Raw genomic sequence first — 15,751 nt, forward strand, 5'->3', positions numbered from 1 at the left:
TCTATAACTAGGATAGGAAACCTAGATTATCAACTTCTTGCCAAGAGTTGCCATTTACATTCCTTGCATGCTCATTTACTTTCTTTCTATTAACATCTCTTGCTCTCTTTATTTCGTTCCCAATTCCCCATGCTCTCTTTCATAGCCAATGATTATACACTTAATTGCAACTCCTAGGGAAAACGACCCGAGGTTGAAAGACTCTCGGTTATTATGTGGTTTGAATTGTGATAATATTTGATTGATGATCAATTGTTTGGTTTGGACTATACTTGCAACGTCAATCCTATTTTTAGTGTGAAAATCTAAACCTATGCTTTTGGTCATCTATCAAATTTGGCACCGTTGCCGGGGAGTTGCAATGGTGTAGGTTATGGGCTGTTGTAAATATGTTAATATGTAAATAGCTTGCTTTTTGGTTGTCTTTGTTGATGGTTAGGATTGGGATCCCAGAGGACATTGAACATTCTAGCATTTGGTGGGAAAGCCAAGCACAAGCCACCATAGCAAGGGCTCTCCCAATTGTCTAACTTAAAGACATTAAATAAAAGTTCTTGGTAACATTGTTCTAACTTTTCTCTTCTGCACATATTTTGAATTATTTGCTTTTTGTTATGCTTGGTCAGCTTAGTATTAGTTTAAATTTGAGTTAGATAGGTTAATTTTGGTTTGGATCTTGAATTTATGGGTTCTTGCATGTTTTGGTATTTGGTTTTGATTGAACTAAGGCTTGGTACCTTAGATTTTGAAAGAAATTTTTTTTCAAAACACGGCATCTGTGCATACGCACGTACTTGTGCGTGCACACAAAACAGCTATTTTCTGCTTCCTGTGCATGCGCACTGACCTGTGTGCACACACACGCATGATTTTTCCCTCTATTCGCAGCGCCAGCACACCTTGTGCACGCGCGTTCCACTACTTTCTACGATCTATGCGTGCGCACTCACTTGTGCGTACGCACGCATACCCTTTTTTTTTTTGCGTTGTATGCGTGGCCGCATAGGCTTGTGTGTCAATACGTGAGCTTGCGGGTCCTTTGGTGGGAGCGTTAGCACAGCCTGTGCACCTGCACCCCATACCCCTTTTTGATTCTGTGCGCCCGCACGGACCTGTGTGCGACCCACACATGATCCTTCCTAAAAAAAAATTTTTATCCTTCTGTGCATGGGCACAGGCCTGTGCCCATGCACACATCAAAATATGGCCTCTGGTCGCGGTGTTAGAACACATAGTGCAAATGCACAACTTTTTAAATTTTTCCTATCGTGTACGTGTGCCTTATGCATACGCGTCACCGCGTATTTCCTCCATTTCACGCATGCGCGTCCCTTACGCGTATGCGTCGATCTCCTCCTTTTGCCACACCACGCGCACGCGTAACCCTGATGTGTACGCGTGACACTCGTGCGTGCACACATCCCTTTGTGCGTACGCACGCCCCTGTTTCCACCCCTTTTACTTCTTTTCTTCTCTTCTCTCAACTTCTTCTCTTCTTTTCTCTTCCACCACTCTCTTCTCTTGCTTTCGCCCTCTTCTCTACTTGTTCCACCTTATTTTATTTATATTTTATTTTTATTTTGGTAATTATATTAGTTTTAGTTTAGTTGTTTGCTAATTAAATAAATTACAAGTGTTTGCTTCTTGGGTTGCTTCTTGCTTGAATTTGGTTTCAAGTTTGATGAATATGTGCACTATGTATCAAGTCTTTGTTTAATTGCCTAATTTAATTGTGAGTTTGATTCATATGTTGTAGCTACCATATGCATTAGACTTTATCCTTGTTTGGCATTATAAATTGTGCACTTTACTTTAGTGAATTGAGTTGAGCTACTTAGTCATCATGGTTCTTAAGTGAATATAATCACATAACAAGGTATTTGTTCCTCGTTAATGCTTTGCATTTTTTTTAGTTGACTTGACTTGATTCATATTAAGACTTGTCACTTTTTGTAACAAACACCTTATACATGTGATTATTACCTTATTCCTAAGGGTGAATAAGTAGTCTCTTTTTATCAATGAATTGGTTGTTGTTGATTGTGCCATTTTTTATTCACTTTGCGCTTTCACTTGCACAACCTCACTATCCAATATATTTTATACTCAATTCATTTTAGTTGTGGTTACCTAGGTTGTTTGTGCCTTAAGTCTTGCTTATTTATTACTTGCAACCTAGAACTACTTGACTGAGGAACATGCTATTTCTTTTACTTTTGTGGTTATTGTTTTACCCGATCAATGTGTTGTGTTCTAAATTGTGCACACATTTAGAATACACACATTGCCTTTCATCACACCACACACAACTAACATATCTTCAATTGTTGTTTATTTGCTTATATATCAACCGGAACCCCCAGAGCCCACCAACTGAAGGTGGAGCCTCAAAGCCCTTTATCCCTTGGATTGTGTGCATGCATGGAGGACCGTGCATTATTTAAGTGTGGGGATTATCGCCAACTTCAAGGGGGGTAAAATTTATTTTCTTATACACTTTGCAATACTCTGTTTGTCCTTTTCCCTTAATTTTCGCAAATTTTTGTTTTTGTTTGCATTTTTGTTTAGTTTGTTTGTATATATCTCTTTAATGCTTATAGTATATGATAGTAAATACTTGCTTGATTGCATGGTAGAGTAAATAAGTTTGGTAAAACAACAAAGAATTTTCAAGAAATCTCTTTTAGGGCATTCCATTGATTAAATTTGAAAACTTGTTTTTGAACTTGCATGAAGTATCTTTTTAAGGAACATAGAAAAGAGCTTGAACAAATTACCTGGTGAGATTTGAGTTTAAACTGCGTGGTTACATATTTTCAATCACAACTTTTGTTCTTGTATGTTATAAACTCCTTTTATGATTGTAATCTTAGATTTGCTTTAATCTTTATGTCCTACATTTGTTGTTTTGAATGCATTTAGTATGATTGAGGCCATTTTTGATTAAACTCACCAATCCATATGGCCAACCCTTACATCTACCTTTGTAACCACTTTTGAGCCTTTTAATTTCCTTTTGTTCTTAATTTTAAGCACATTATTTGCCCTAAGTGAAAAACCAATATTATCCTTGAATTGTATCTTTGATTAGCTTGGGTTTGAGTGTGTATGTTAATCAAGTGTGGAGGAAATTTGTGGAAAACATTGGTAGAAAGTCAGTTTGGGTGTTCATTAAGAATATTTGGGAAAATGGTTAAACACTCATGCATCTATTAAGTAAGACATATGCATACCTTTTTGTCATATTTAAAATAAAAGAGAGAAAAAGAAAAAGAAAAGAAAAAAAATGGAAATGATAATGAGAATGTTAAATAAAGGATGCATATGTGTGTGAATTGGAAAGAATAATGCATGAATGAATGAGAAAAAGAGGTGAATGGGAAATTAGGTTGTTTCTTGAGTGTATATAGGATCATATAGGATTAGGTGGGATACTTGAGCTAATCAAAGATCCAATCTATTAGCCCACTTGACCATATTAATCCTACCCTTACCTAAGCCCCATTACAACCCTCAAAAGTCCTCATGATATTTGCATTCATTCATCAAATATTAGTCGATTGTTTGAGAGACATGATTAAAGGAGTATCGAGTGATTAAGCCCTACACACTGAGTGATTAGAGTGTAAACACATCCGGTGAGGGTTCAATCGCTCAATTCTATGTTTCCATGACTTATATTGTATCTTCTTGCAAGTAGTTGAACTTAATTTTGAAAATTTCAAATCAAATCTTTGGACATTGATCATATTGCTATATTTTCTTTGTCTTAGCCCTAAGCATCATTTTGGATTGATTGAGATCCTTTTGTTTGTTTTTGCCAAACTCAATAGGAACCATATCTAAATATAGATGGATAGCATTTGGTATAGTAGCATGCATGTAGGTATTGCATTGAATAAATCATTCACCTCTTCATTCATCCCCTTTGGTTGTGTTTAGCATGAGGACATGCTATTGTTTAACTGTGGGAGAATTGATGAGTCCATATTTTACGATATATTTTGGTTTGACTTGAATGGATTTCATCACATAAACCTACATTTATTCATCTAAATAGCATGCTTTTGTGTTTTCTCCCTAAATTGAGCTTAAATGTGAAAACATGCTATTTTGTGCTTAATTTAACCAATTTTATTCCGCTTCCATTCCATTTGGTGCCTTGATGTGTTTGATGTGGAATTTCAGGTTTACAAGGCTAATATGGTTTGAAGAAGTGAGGAAAAGAGCATGCAAAGGGAAGAAACTATGAAAAAAATGGAGTTTGGATGTTTCAGCACCTGTGCATACGCACAATTATGCGTGCGTATGCACAAGCAAGATTTGCGAGCCACGCGTACTCGTGGATGGATTTTTGCACAGCAACGCGTACGCGTGACCCGAATTACGTCAGCCTATTAATTGCAAATCACTGGGGGCGAATTCTGGGCCTCCAGAACCCAATCCAACTCATTTCTGAAGCTATTTGAAGCCAAAGGAAAGCTAAATGAAGGGGAGGAAATTAGGGTTAGCTTTTATCATGTTTTAGGTATTTCTCTAGAGAGAGAAGCTCCCCCCTCTCTCTAGAATTAGGGTTTTTAGCTTAGTTTCCTTTTAATTTTGAAGAGGGAAAATTGATTTCACACAAACTAACCGGCAAGTATACCAGGTCGCATCAAGTAGTAAAACTCACAAGAGTGAGGTCCATCCCACAGAGATTGATGGATCAAGCAACTTTAGTTAGGTGATAAATTTAGTTAAGTTGACCGTGAAAATAGTGTGGTGAAATCAGCAAAATAGAAAGGAAGCAATAGATCAAGGGCAATTAAATGGAAATCAGAGCAAATGAGAAATAACAGAAACAAAGATTCATCAGGGATTGGAGGTATTATAATCCATCAAGAATCAAATAGATCTCAACTTCTTTCTCAATCACATGAATAGATCTATGGCAGATTGAAATTGATTAGATCCCAATTCCTTGGTAATCCAACCTGTCTAATCACAATCAATCTCGCCAATTCCTTGATCCAATTGTCATGAGAAGAGGTTAAGCATTTTCTCTCATCCATAAGCCACACAGACTCTCAAGATCTCAATTCCTCCCGAATGGTGTTGATCAAGAGATTTGTGAGAAACAGAGCTTCAATTCTAATTTCCATGATCCCCCTTCCGAGGCTGACATGGAAATTCACAGATTCAAACCCCTTCGAAGTGAAAGGATCTGATTCACCGAAAAACTGTCTCTCAACAATTTTCTACCGGCAAGTGTACCGGATTGTCGTCAAGTAAAAATTTACTATAGAGTGAGGTCGAATCCCACAGGGATTGGTTGGTTGATCAATGTTAATTGGAGAATTATACTAGTTGAGCGAATTCATAATTTAATTGGGATTGCAGAAAGTAAATTGGTGGGAAACTTAAATTGCAAGAAAGTAAATAAACAGAAATTAAATTGCTGGAAATTAAATGACAGAAGCTTAAATTACAAGAAATTAAATGGAAATCGGGATTAAGCATGAAATTAAAGAAGCAGAATATAAACAGAATGGGTAGATCAGAAATGGGGAAGCTCATTGGGATAAGGAAATGTGAGAATTCTCCGAATCAAATTCATTTTCATCTCTTCTTCAATCAATGCATTCATTGATCTTCTTGGCAATCTTAAGTGATTAGACCCCAATTCCTTGGCAATCTAATCTCTCTAAGCATGAACAATTGCCCAATTCCTTAAGTTAAGTGCTCATGGAAAGAGATGAAGTTTGGTCACTGATTATACCACACAAATTCATAGATCAATGTATTGGTAGGATTACATGTCACTATATCCATCCAAACCCCAATCTAATCCAATATGAGAAAGCAATTCTAGCATGATCTCCTCATTCCTCTTCTAAGGTTTCGAGGAGATCCAATTATGAATAGCTTCTTTCCCAAGATAACTATCCAATTGGATGAAGAACGAAAGCTTTTTAGTAAAATCAAGAGAAAAGAAAGAAGAAGAAGAATGAAAACTAGTATTGATCCATTCAATTTACACAAAGCTCCCTAACCCAATGAAAGGGGTTTAGTGTTCATAGCTCTCAAAATGGAAATTGGAATTGGAAAATACATTGCTGGAAATGAAAATAAACAGAAGATTGAAGAGTGCAGTAAAGTGTAAAAATGGGCATAAAGTTTCTTTCTAACTTAAATTCTAAGTTATTTATACATTTTCTTTCATTGATCTTCAATCTCTGAATTGGGCTTTTGGCCTTGATGGATGATGCCAGGGCATCCTGGCCAGTTTCACTGACCTTTTCTTTACTGTTTTTAGGTTAATTTCATGCATTTCCTTAGGAAATAAGCTAGTTTTGGGTAGATATTCACTTACACCTTGATTCAAGCATACATTGTGCATTTTACATTATTTCATGAGGATTTTGCATAAGTTTAGTGACAAATTGTATGTTGCATTACCCATGACTTGGACTAGAACTTTGATGCACTCTATTGCTTGATTTCAGGACCAAAGGAAGCAAGGAATGGGAGGTAACTTGCAAAGTTAATGAGAAAAGTGATTGCCAATAACGCTCTCAAAGCCATCATTGACCACATTAAGAGTCATGTTAACTAAGTTAACGTGAACTCTAACGTGGAGAAGGGAAGTTGAGCCAACGTTAGTGACACTTAACATTGTCACTAACGTTGGCAAATGCTCATAAGTGGCCACGTTAGAGTCCACGTTAACTTAGTTAACGTGGCCTCTAACGTTAGAAAGGGGGAGAAACGCCAACGTTAGTGACATTCAACATTGTCACTAACGTTGGCCTAAGGAGAAACATACCACGTTAACTCCCACGTTAACTTGGTTAACGTGGAAGCTAACGTAAGAAGCAAGAGTGGTCGACAACGTTAGTGACACCCAACATTGTCACTAACGTTGGAAGCAACGACACAACCCCCCAAGGAGCCACGTTAACTTCGACGTTAACTTAGTTAACGTGGAAGCTAACGTTGATGAGTGAAAGTATGGCCAACGTTAGTGACACTCAACATTGTCACTAACGTTGGGGATGGCTAAGCATGGCCACGTTAGAAGCCACGTTAACCTAGTTAACGTGGACTCTAACGTGAGGCATAGGGGCACCTTGGAACGTTAGTGACAATGTTGAGTGTCACTAACGTTCTCGAAGGATGGCAAGCCCACGTTAACTAAGTTAACGTGGGAACAAAGGGGGCTTTTCAAAGTTATTGGAAATGTTAAGTCTCAATAACGTGTGCGAAGGACTTAGAGGCAACGTTAGTGGCAATGTTTATGCCACTAACGTTGAAGTTAACGTGGCTTTTACTTAGTAACGTTAGTGAGAAAGTTGATTGTCACTAACGTTCTCGAACTCATATTTTCACTAAACGTTAACACCCCTAATGTCCTGAGCTAAAGCCTCTGCCCACTTCACATTTTCTCTCTGCAAGTAAAGCCAAGCCCAAATGAAGAAGAGAACTGCTTCAAACTCAAGATCCAAAGGCCCAAGACTTGAAGAGCCAACTAGAAGCTGAGAAGTAGTATATATAGGAGTAGCTTTGAATTATTAAGGAGTTCTTGAAATTGGGGAAAAAGAGAACTACTCTCTGTATTTTACTTTCTCTGTATTTTCTAGTTTTATGATGTATTCTCCATCTTTGTTTTCAATTTCAAGAGCTATGAACAACTAAACCCCTTTCATTGGGTTAGGGAGCTCTGTTGTAATTTGATGGATCAATACTAATTTTCATTATTCTTCTTCTATCTTTTCTCTTGATTTTACTTGAAAGCTTTCGATCTTCATCCAATTGAGTAATTATCTTGGAAAAGAAGCTATTCAAACTTGGATCTCTTTTGAACCTTGAAAGAGGAATGAAGAGATCAAGCTAGAAATGCTTTCTCATGCTGGACCAAATTGGGTTTGGATGGGTATGTGACTATAACCCTCTCAATACTTGATTTGGGAAATGCATGTGGTATAATCAGTGACCATACTTCATCTCTTCTCATGAGAAATTGACCAATGAATTGGCTATTGATCAAGACTTGAGAGATTGAATTGCAAGAAATTGTGATTCAATCAATTAAGATTGCCAAGGAGATCAATGAGTGCATTGATTGAGGAAGAGATGAAAATGAACTTGATCCGGAGAATCGCAACATCTCCTAAGCCCAATGAACTCCCCATCTCTGATCTTACCCATTCTCTTTAGTTTCTGCCATTTACTTTTATGAGCAAATCCCCATTCCCATTTACAATTCTGCAATTTATTTTCAGTCATTTACTTCCAGTCCTTTAATTCTAGCATTTACTTTTCCGTTATTTACATTCCCGCCATTTTATTTTCTGCAACTCTCAACCCAAATTCTGGATTCGCTCAACTAGAACATTCTTCTAATTAAAGTTGCTTGATCAATCAATCCCTGTGGGATTCGACCTCACTCTATTGTGAGTTTTTACTTGACGACAAATTCGATACACTTGCCGAAGGGAGATTTGTTACGAGACAAGTTTTCCGTGTATCAATGGAATTGGGTTAAATTGGCTCCAATTATTTTCCCTTGCTGTTGAGAAGAAATCTGTTAGAATTGCAAGTTCTGGTGCTTCAAGTTGGAGTCAACGTTTGATGGCCAACGTTGACTCAAACGCTTTCATTAAAAACCAGATAAATCTGCTGTCATTGGCATTTGACTCAATGTTGGAGGGCCAACGTTCTGCTACCCACGCGTACGCGTGCGCGTGGATGCAAAAATCCCATTTCCAATTTTCAAAACATGTAGAGGAGCGTTGGCCTTAGCGTTGGACTGGCAACGTTGCCTCCAACATTGGTCAATCCACGCGTGCGCGTACACCACGGGTAGGCGTGCATTGCCAGTTTTCCCATCCATGTGTACGCGTCACTAAAGCATGCGCGTCGATGCAAGTTTTTCATTTCCAAATTCTGGGCTTCTCATCGCGGATGTTGGGGGCAAAAGTTTCAGGCAACATTGGACCTCCAACGTTCGTTTGGTGACGGGTACGCGTGACCCACGGGTACGTGTGGATGGTCAATTTTACCATTCTACGCGTGCGCGTGACTCACGCTTGCGCGTGGATATATAAATTTTGCTCTTTCATGCGTACGCGTCATAGACGTGTATGCATCGCTCAAAATCATTTAGCTCCAGAATTGAACATTTTATCACCACGTTGGGGTAACATTGGCTTGCCAACGTTCCCCAAACGTGAGCACCAGCAACCCATGCAAAGAATTGCTCTGCCTCTCTTCCAACGTTTGAGGCAACGTTGGTGGTCCAACTTGGCCACCAACGTTGCTTCCTCTTCATCTTCTCCAGGCTCCTTCTTCAACTTCCTTCCATGTCCTCCTTAACCTGTCATCAACCAATACATGTGTCAAAGCCTTGCTAAAGTCATGAGAATTCTCATCATTCTTAGCACACAAGTAATTATAGCATAATTCTCATAAAATAGCATCAAATTAATCATGGTTAGAAGAATCTAGGTATGCATGAATTTCTACCCCAATTGCTTACTTATAACTCAAGAAAGTGCATAAAACCTATTAAAAAACAAAGAAAAAGGCTAGTAAAACTAGCCTAAGATGCCTTGGCAACACAACACCAAACTTAAATCTTGCTTGTCCCTAAGCAAGTACTGAATTATTGAGAAGAAAGAATAAAACAGAAGGTGATGTTCATATCAGCAAGTAATTATTATTAGTTTATAGGATTTTGTGCAGAAGATGTAGCGACTCACTTCTTATTGATTTTTAGGCATAGACTGTCTCCTTTAAGCATCAATTAACATATTGCTATGACCTCTTATTATTCATTCATCCTTGGTGATTACTTTTCTTTATTTTCTTTTTCTGTAAACTTTAGCTCAGTGTCATGTGTTGTAGCGGTTTCTTAGCTTATTTGTACTCAACACATATTCACTACAGACACTTGGCTCACAATTCTTCTTAAGACATTGGTGCCCAGCACCTCTTTGGGTTACTAAATACCTTCTAACTAAGTTACTCTTGATAATGGATTTTTGGTTGATAATCCCGGGTTAGTTAACCCAAGTTACCAAGTGTTAAAGCACTCCATAGAACCTAATCATCCAAGCAGATCCCAGTACAAAGACACCACAGGCATATGTCCTAAGGTCCAAGCTATTGGTGTCTAGCCTTTATTCTTTTACTTTCTTCTATTTTTGTTGCCACTTTTGGCTTTTCTTTTTCTTCCTTTCTATTTGTTTTTCTTTCATCCAAGGACTTTTATTAGCTAAGATTCATAAACAGCATGCTAATTTACACTAAAAGGGGAACAGTCTACCTTTTTATTCATTATAAGTGAGCTACTACAAAATCAAACATATATACCACCACTTACTATTATTTCAGTTCTTGTTAAAAAGAAACTATTCCACTTCTTGTTCAAATATTTCTTTTATTCAAATTGAAAAGACTCAGGGGACAAGACAAGCATTTAACTAGTGAAAATGAAAACACACACACCTAGGCTAGCATACTTATTGCAAAATTAAACACAACAAAGTGCAAAACAACTTAAACTAAAAGTTACTATCAACTAAACAGACATGTTCTTTCTTTATTGAGTAGAATAACCAAGGAGTAAGTCCACCTTTCATTTTTGTCCTGTTTGTCTTTCTTCTTCTTCTCACTTGCCTGCTTACTAGTTTCTCCCTTGCCTTTTCCTTTTAGCTTTGTCTAGAATCCAGCTTTCTTCATTGTCTCTTCCACTCTGTCTTCAAGGCGTATTGCTTTGTCTATATCTATGTCACTCCTTTCCTTGAAGTATTGATCATAAATTGGAAATGTTGGGTCCATAGTATGTAGATGTTTCGCAATGTAGTTGAGCTTGATTTGGCCATTTATGTTATAATCCGATTGAACTCCATATCTTGCATCCTGAAGAGTCGTGAACTCCTTGAAAGCTTTCATATTATCAACTTGAAGTTGGGCCAGCTGGTTGAAAGATCCTTGAAATTGTGAAGCTTGTTCTCTTTGGATAACTAGAGATCTTGACTCAAAATCTCTCTGCTGGCTCATCATTCTTAGCTAAAGCTCCTCTTGTCTCTCCTGAGATCTCATGTATTGTGAATGAAATTCTTCTTATTTCTCTTGAACTCTCAGGTACTGTTCGGATAGCCTTTCAATTGCTTCTTGCATCCTGCCCATGTTCATGTTGGTTTGTGGTTGAATTGTTGCCCTTCTTCTTGTTCTTCTTGTTGTTCTTCTTCCTCACGTGGTTCTTATCTCCTTCGCCTCCTTTGTGGTCTTCGAATTTGTTGTGCCTCTGTGATATTCATCATCCTTTCGAGGGTCATAGGCAAGCCTAGATGCAGCCATATTGGATTTGCATCCTCTAGTGGCACTCAGGCCTTCATGCATAACCTCATAATGGTGCTTGGGTAATGAAGCCAGGCTTCAGCGGAATTTTTCTCTACAACCTTTTGAATATCATTTGCAATGATCTCGTGAACTTTTATCTCTCCTCCCACTATTATACAATGTAGCATGACAGCCCTTTTCTTATTAACTTCTGAGGTGTTCACTGTGCCTAGAATTGATCTCTTTATAAGCTCATACTAGCCTTTTGCTTCAGGGATGAGATCTCCCCTTTTTAAGTACTTGTGCCCTCCTTGATTGTCCCTCTCCCAGTCAGTGTTCACCACACAGATATCACTAGAGATTTCATCATAATCTGGGTTCCCAGTCACTCTTTCTTGGTATCCTGGCTCATCAAAATGTGCTGCCCGTAGTCATAAGACCTTCATAATGGTCTTCGGTCATATCTAGCCTTGCAGTGTTAGCATAGAACTCTCTTATGATGTTTGCATTGATCATGGTAATTGGTGAGGTCAGCTCTTCCCATTTTCTCTTTCTGATCTTGGCTCTCATTTCTAGGTATCCATCCTTAGGTAACTGAAAAGGGATTTCTGGATATATCTTCTTGCCATTCATCTACCCAAGTTGCATTTGGTGGAACCATGATATGAACTTCCGTCGATCATAGTCGTTTTCAACTCCCTCAGTAACAGGTTCCTTTCCTCTCCTTCTTTTGGAACTTGAAGAAGATGCCATACTTTCCTTGATAGTTACCCGAGTAGGGATTGAAAGTTTATGAAGATGGGAGGTTGGTTTGATGCACTCTTGGTGGAAAAGTGTTTGAAAATAAGGTGGTGTTATGAAAGCAAGTGAACTAGGATGCTCTGTTGCACAAGGAACACGGTTTCTAGGCCTTGGTTTTAGTGAACACAATAGCCGAATTAGTTTAGGGTACAAGAAGTATGAACATTTTAGTTCATATGCATAGTCCAAGTGAAGCCATTTATAGTAAGCTTTAATGAAGAATGGATGGTTAGGATTCCTTGGGATAGGTTATGAATGAAGAGTTTGCATGTAAAGATGAATGAGGACAAAAGTTGCCTCTTCATTAGGCATGTGGGGCCGGTCTTCCAAGGGCTTCTTCCAAGCCATGTGATCTACTTTTGTCTTCATGCTAACTTTACCCTTCCTTGTCTTGTTCCTTTCATTAAATAGTTCTCTGCTCACCTAACCATCATAACAAGACAAAAGAAGTAAGTACTAACAAGTGGCGGCAAGAGAACAATTAATATCTAACTAAAAATTTGACTAGCATTCCTTACGCTTGTTTAACCAACCGTGACTCTTTTTGGTGCTACCATGTATAGTCTTGGAGGACACCAAACTTAGTGTTTGGTTGTATGGTACAAAGTGTTACTTCCTCCAAGTATTGTCATTGAGATCTCAACGGGATTAATGTCACTTTTGGTTAAACCATCATGAGAAACACTTTATTTTTCTATTTCTAAACATGAACTAAAGATTATATAAACATGGTTGCACTTTCATGACTTTCAAAACTCAAAAGACTTTGACTCTCATGCTTCGTTCTTGCAATATATAGAACACTAAACTTAATGTTTGGCTATATATTCCAAGAAACACTTGTCAAAATGGCAATATGATCATTATTTTTGAAAGGTATCTTAGTGTGCCTGTAAGCACACCAAACTTATAATTGGATTATATGCTTCACAATGTCATGGATAATTGTCAAAATTGTCTATGCGAGCTTGAATTCATGTTAGAGCATCACTTATTATTCATACTGAAGTATAAAAAACAAAAAATAAAAATCATGGGCTGCCCCACATGGAGCGCTTCTTTAGCGTCATTAGCTTGAAGGTTGGTCTTTGTCATGGTGGATTATAGTGCCTTAGGTCTTCTCCCCTTACAGTGAAGTGGTCTCCAATTGATTCCTTGATGATCTCTACATGCTCTAGGGAGAGGACCTTTCTGATGGTGAACACTTGAGGTAACTGAGATGGAATGGTTGGAAGATGGGGTGGGTTTGGTAGATGGTGGGCTGATATCACCTTGTCTCCAGGGGAAAAACCCTCTGTAGGAATATCCTTATTTCTCCAACCCCTTGGCAATTTCTTCACAACTCTTTTCTCTTCTTCCAATCGTGCTCCAGTGATTATTGTGTCAGGGGGTACCTCATTAACTGCTCTTCCCAACTCTTGTGGCTTCAGTTTTTTCTTGAGTTCCCTCGGTTGCTGTATCTCTTGAAATTCTTGCTTGTTCACCAAGGACTGTTTCAGGGGTTCAACTACTGATTCACTGTTGTTTTCCTTTGAGCACATGTTGCTATGATCATCCTTCAGCTCTTTAAGTTCTAGTTCAGACTCAAATGTAGGTTTGAAAACATGGAAGGTGAGATGTTCATCATGTATTCTCAGGATTAACTCTCCTTGTTCCACATCTATCAGTGCTCTAGCAGTGGCTAGAAATGGTCTCCCCAAGAAAATGGGATGGAGGTAACTTTCCTCCATGTCCAGAACAACAAAGTCAGTGGGGAGGAAGTGGTTTCCTACTTTCACCAATACATTTTTGACTACTCCTTGGGCCTGCTTCTGAGTTTTATTCGCCAACTGGATGATTACATCCGTGGATCTCAGCTCACTGATTTGCAACTTCTTCATAAGAGATAGAGGCATCACATTTATGCTAGCTCCTAGATCACAAAATCCTCTGTCAATTTTTGTCTCTCCTATGGCACATGGAATATGAAAGCTCCCTGGATCTTTTTTTTTCAAGAGTATGTCCTTCTTAATAAGGGCACTACATTCCTTGTTCATTGTCACTGTTTGTCCCCCTTATAAGGTTCCTTTCTTGGTCAGCAGCTCTTTCATACACTTGATGTATGTGGGCATCTGTTGGAGAATTTTGATGAAGGGGCTGTTGACACTGAGAGATGCAATCACATCTAAGAATCTTGAATATGACTTTTCTTTCTCACCTCCCCTTAGTCTTTGAGAAAATGGTGCCCTCGGCACATAAGGTCTCTGAATTTCCTTCCTTGTTGATTCTTTTCTTTGTACAGATCCAGCTCCTTGTTCCTTTTTCTCCAAGTTGCTCTGGAAATTTCCTTGGCTATGCTCTTTTGGTTTGCTGGAATCTCCTTCCTGACTTTCTTCATTTGCAAGGGTAATTGCCTTACACTCTTCCCATTTCACCTTCTTCATTTCCCCTTTTGGATGTTTTTTTGTGTCACTTGGGAAACTATCAGTAGACTTCGGAGTTTGCTGTGAAAGATGTCCTACCTGGGATTCAAGATTCTTAAGAACCTCTCCTCGGCTCTTTATACTACCTCTCACTTCTTCCCTGAATTTTTTCATGTCTTCAGACTCCTTGCAAAGGTTTGCAAGCATTGCTTCCATTTTGGCAATTCTGTCCTCATCAGGTGGTGATGGTTGGTTGAAATTGGGGTGTTGAGAGTGGTTGTTGTGGTTTTAGTATGGTGGCTATGAATAAGTGTTTTGTGTGGTCTGGTATGGTTTTTGGTTGGAGTTTTGGTGAGTGAAGTTGTTATACTGGTTTGGATTGTAGGATCTGTGGTCTTAGCCTTGGTTTTGCTGGTTCTCCCACCCAAAGTTTGGGTGGTTCCTCCAACCAGAGTTATAAGTCTTAGAGTATGGATCATTAGCTTGCCTAGATGAGTTTTCAAGGTAATTAGCTTCCTCCCAGTTAACTCCTTCTTCTGTGTCCAAATCTCCTTGAGGTGATGATTGAGTGTGGATAGCTGCAGCCTGATTCTTCTCCATTTGCTTGGTCAATTCAACCAGTTGCTTGGTGATCATCTTGTTCTGAGCCAGGATTGTATCCATATGATTTAATTCCAAGACTCCCCTGTTGTTGCTCCTATCTGAGGCATAAAAATACTCATTGTCAGCCACTATCTCTATAACATCAATGGATTCTTCAATGGTCTTCTTGTTTAGGGAACCTCCAGATGAGTGGTCTACAGCCTTTTTTGATTCATGATTCAGCCCTTCATAAAAGATATGAATTTGCACCCACTCATTAAACATATTAGGGGGGCATTTCCTTGTCAAATACTTGAACCTCTCCTAGGCTTCATAAATAGTCTCACCATCCTGCTGTCTAAATGTATGCACTTTAGTTCTCAGCCTGTTTACTTTTTGTGGAGGGTAGAACCTTGTTAAGAATCTATTTATTACATCTTCCCAGGTGGTCAAGCTTTCCTTGGGAAATGACTCCAGCCATTTTGATGCTTTGTCCCTCAAAGAAAATGGAAACAGTAGCAATCTATAGGTGTCAGCGTGAACACCATTGGATTTAACGATGTCACAGATCCTTTGAAATTTAGTAAGATGCTCATTAGGGTCCTCTTAGGAACTTTCTCCAAAAGAACAGTTGTTTTGCA

The 15,751-nt window shown here is 38.5% G+C and overlaps 1 non-coding gene across 1 annotated transcript; it reads left to right on the plus strand.

Annotated features, from left to right (window-relative positions):
- The first annotated feature begins 15,389 nt into the window (after positions 1–15,389).
- Positions 15,390–15,497, plus strand: LOC112753874 (small nucleolar RNA R71). The gene has a single exon (XR_003178237.1). It is a non-coding gene; the product is annotated as a small nucleolar RNA R71 (small nucleolar RNA).
- The last annotated feature ends 254 nt before the right edge of the window (positions 15,498–15,751 follow it).

The sequence above is a fragment of the Arachis hypogaea genome, chromosome 15 (assembly GCF_003086295.3).
Source record: "Arachis hypogaea cultivar Tifrunner chromosome 15, arahy.Tifrunner.gnm2.J5K5, whole genome shotgun sequence".
Lineage (NCBI taxonomy): Eukaryota > Viridiplantae > Streptophyta > Magnoliopsida > Fabales > Fabaceae > Arachis > Arachis hypogaea.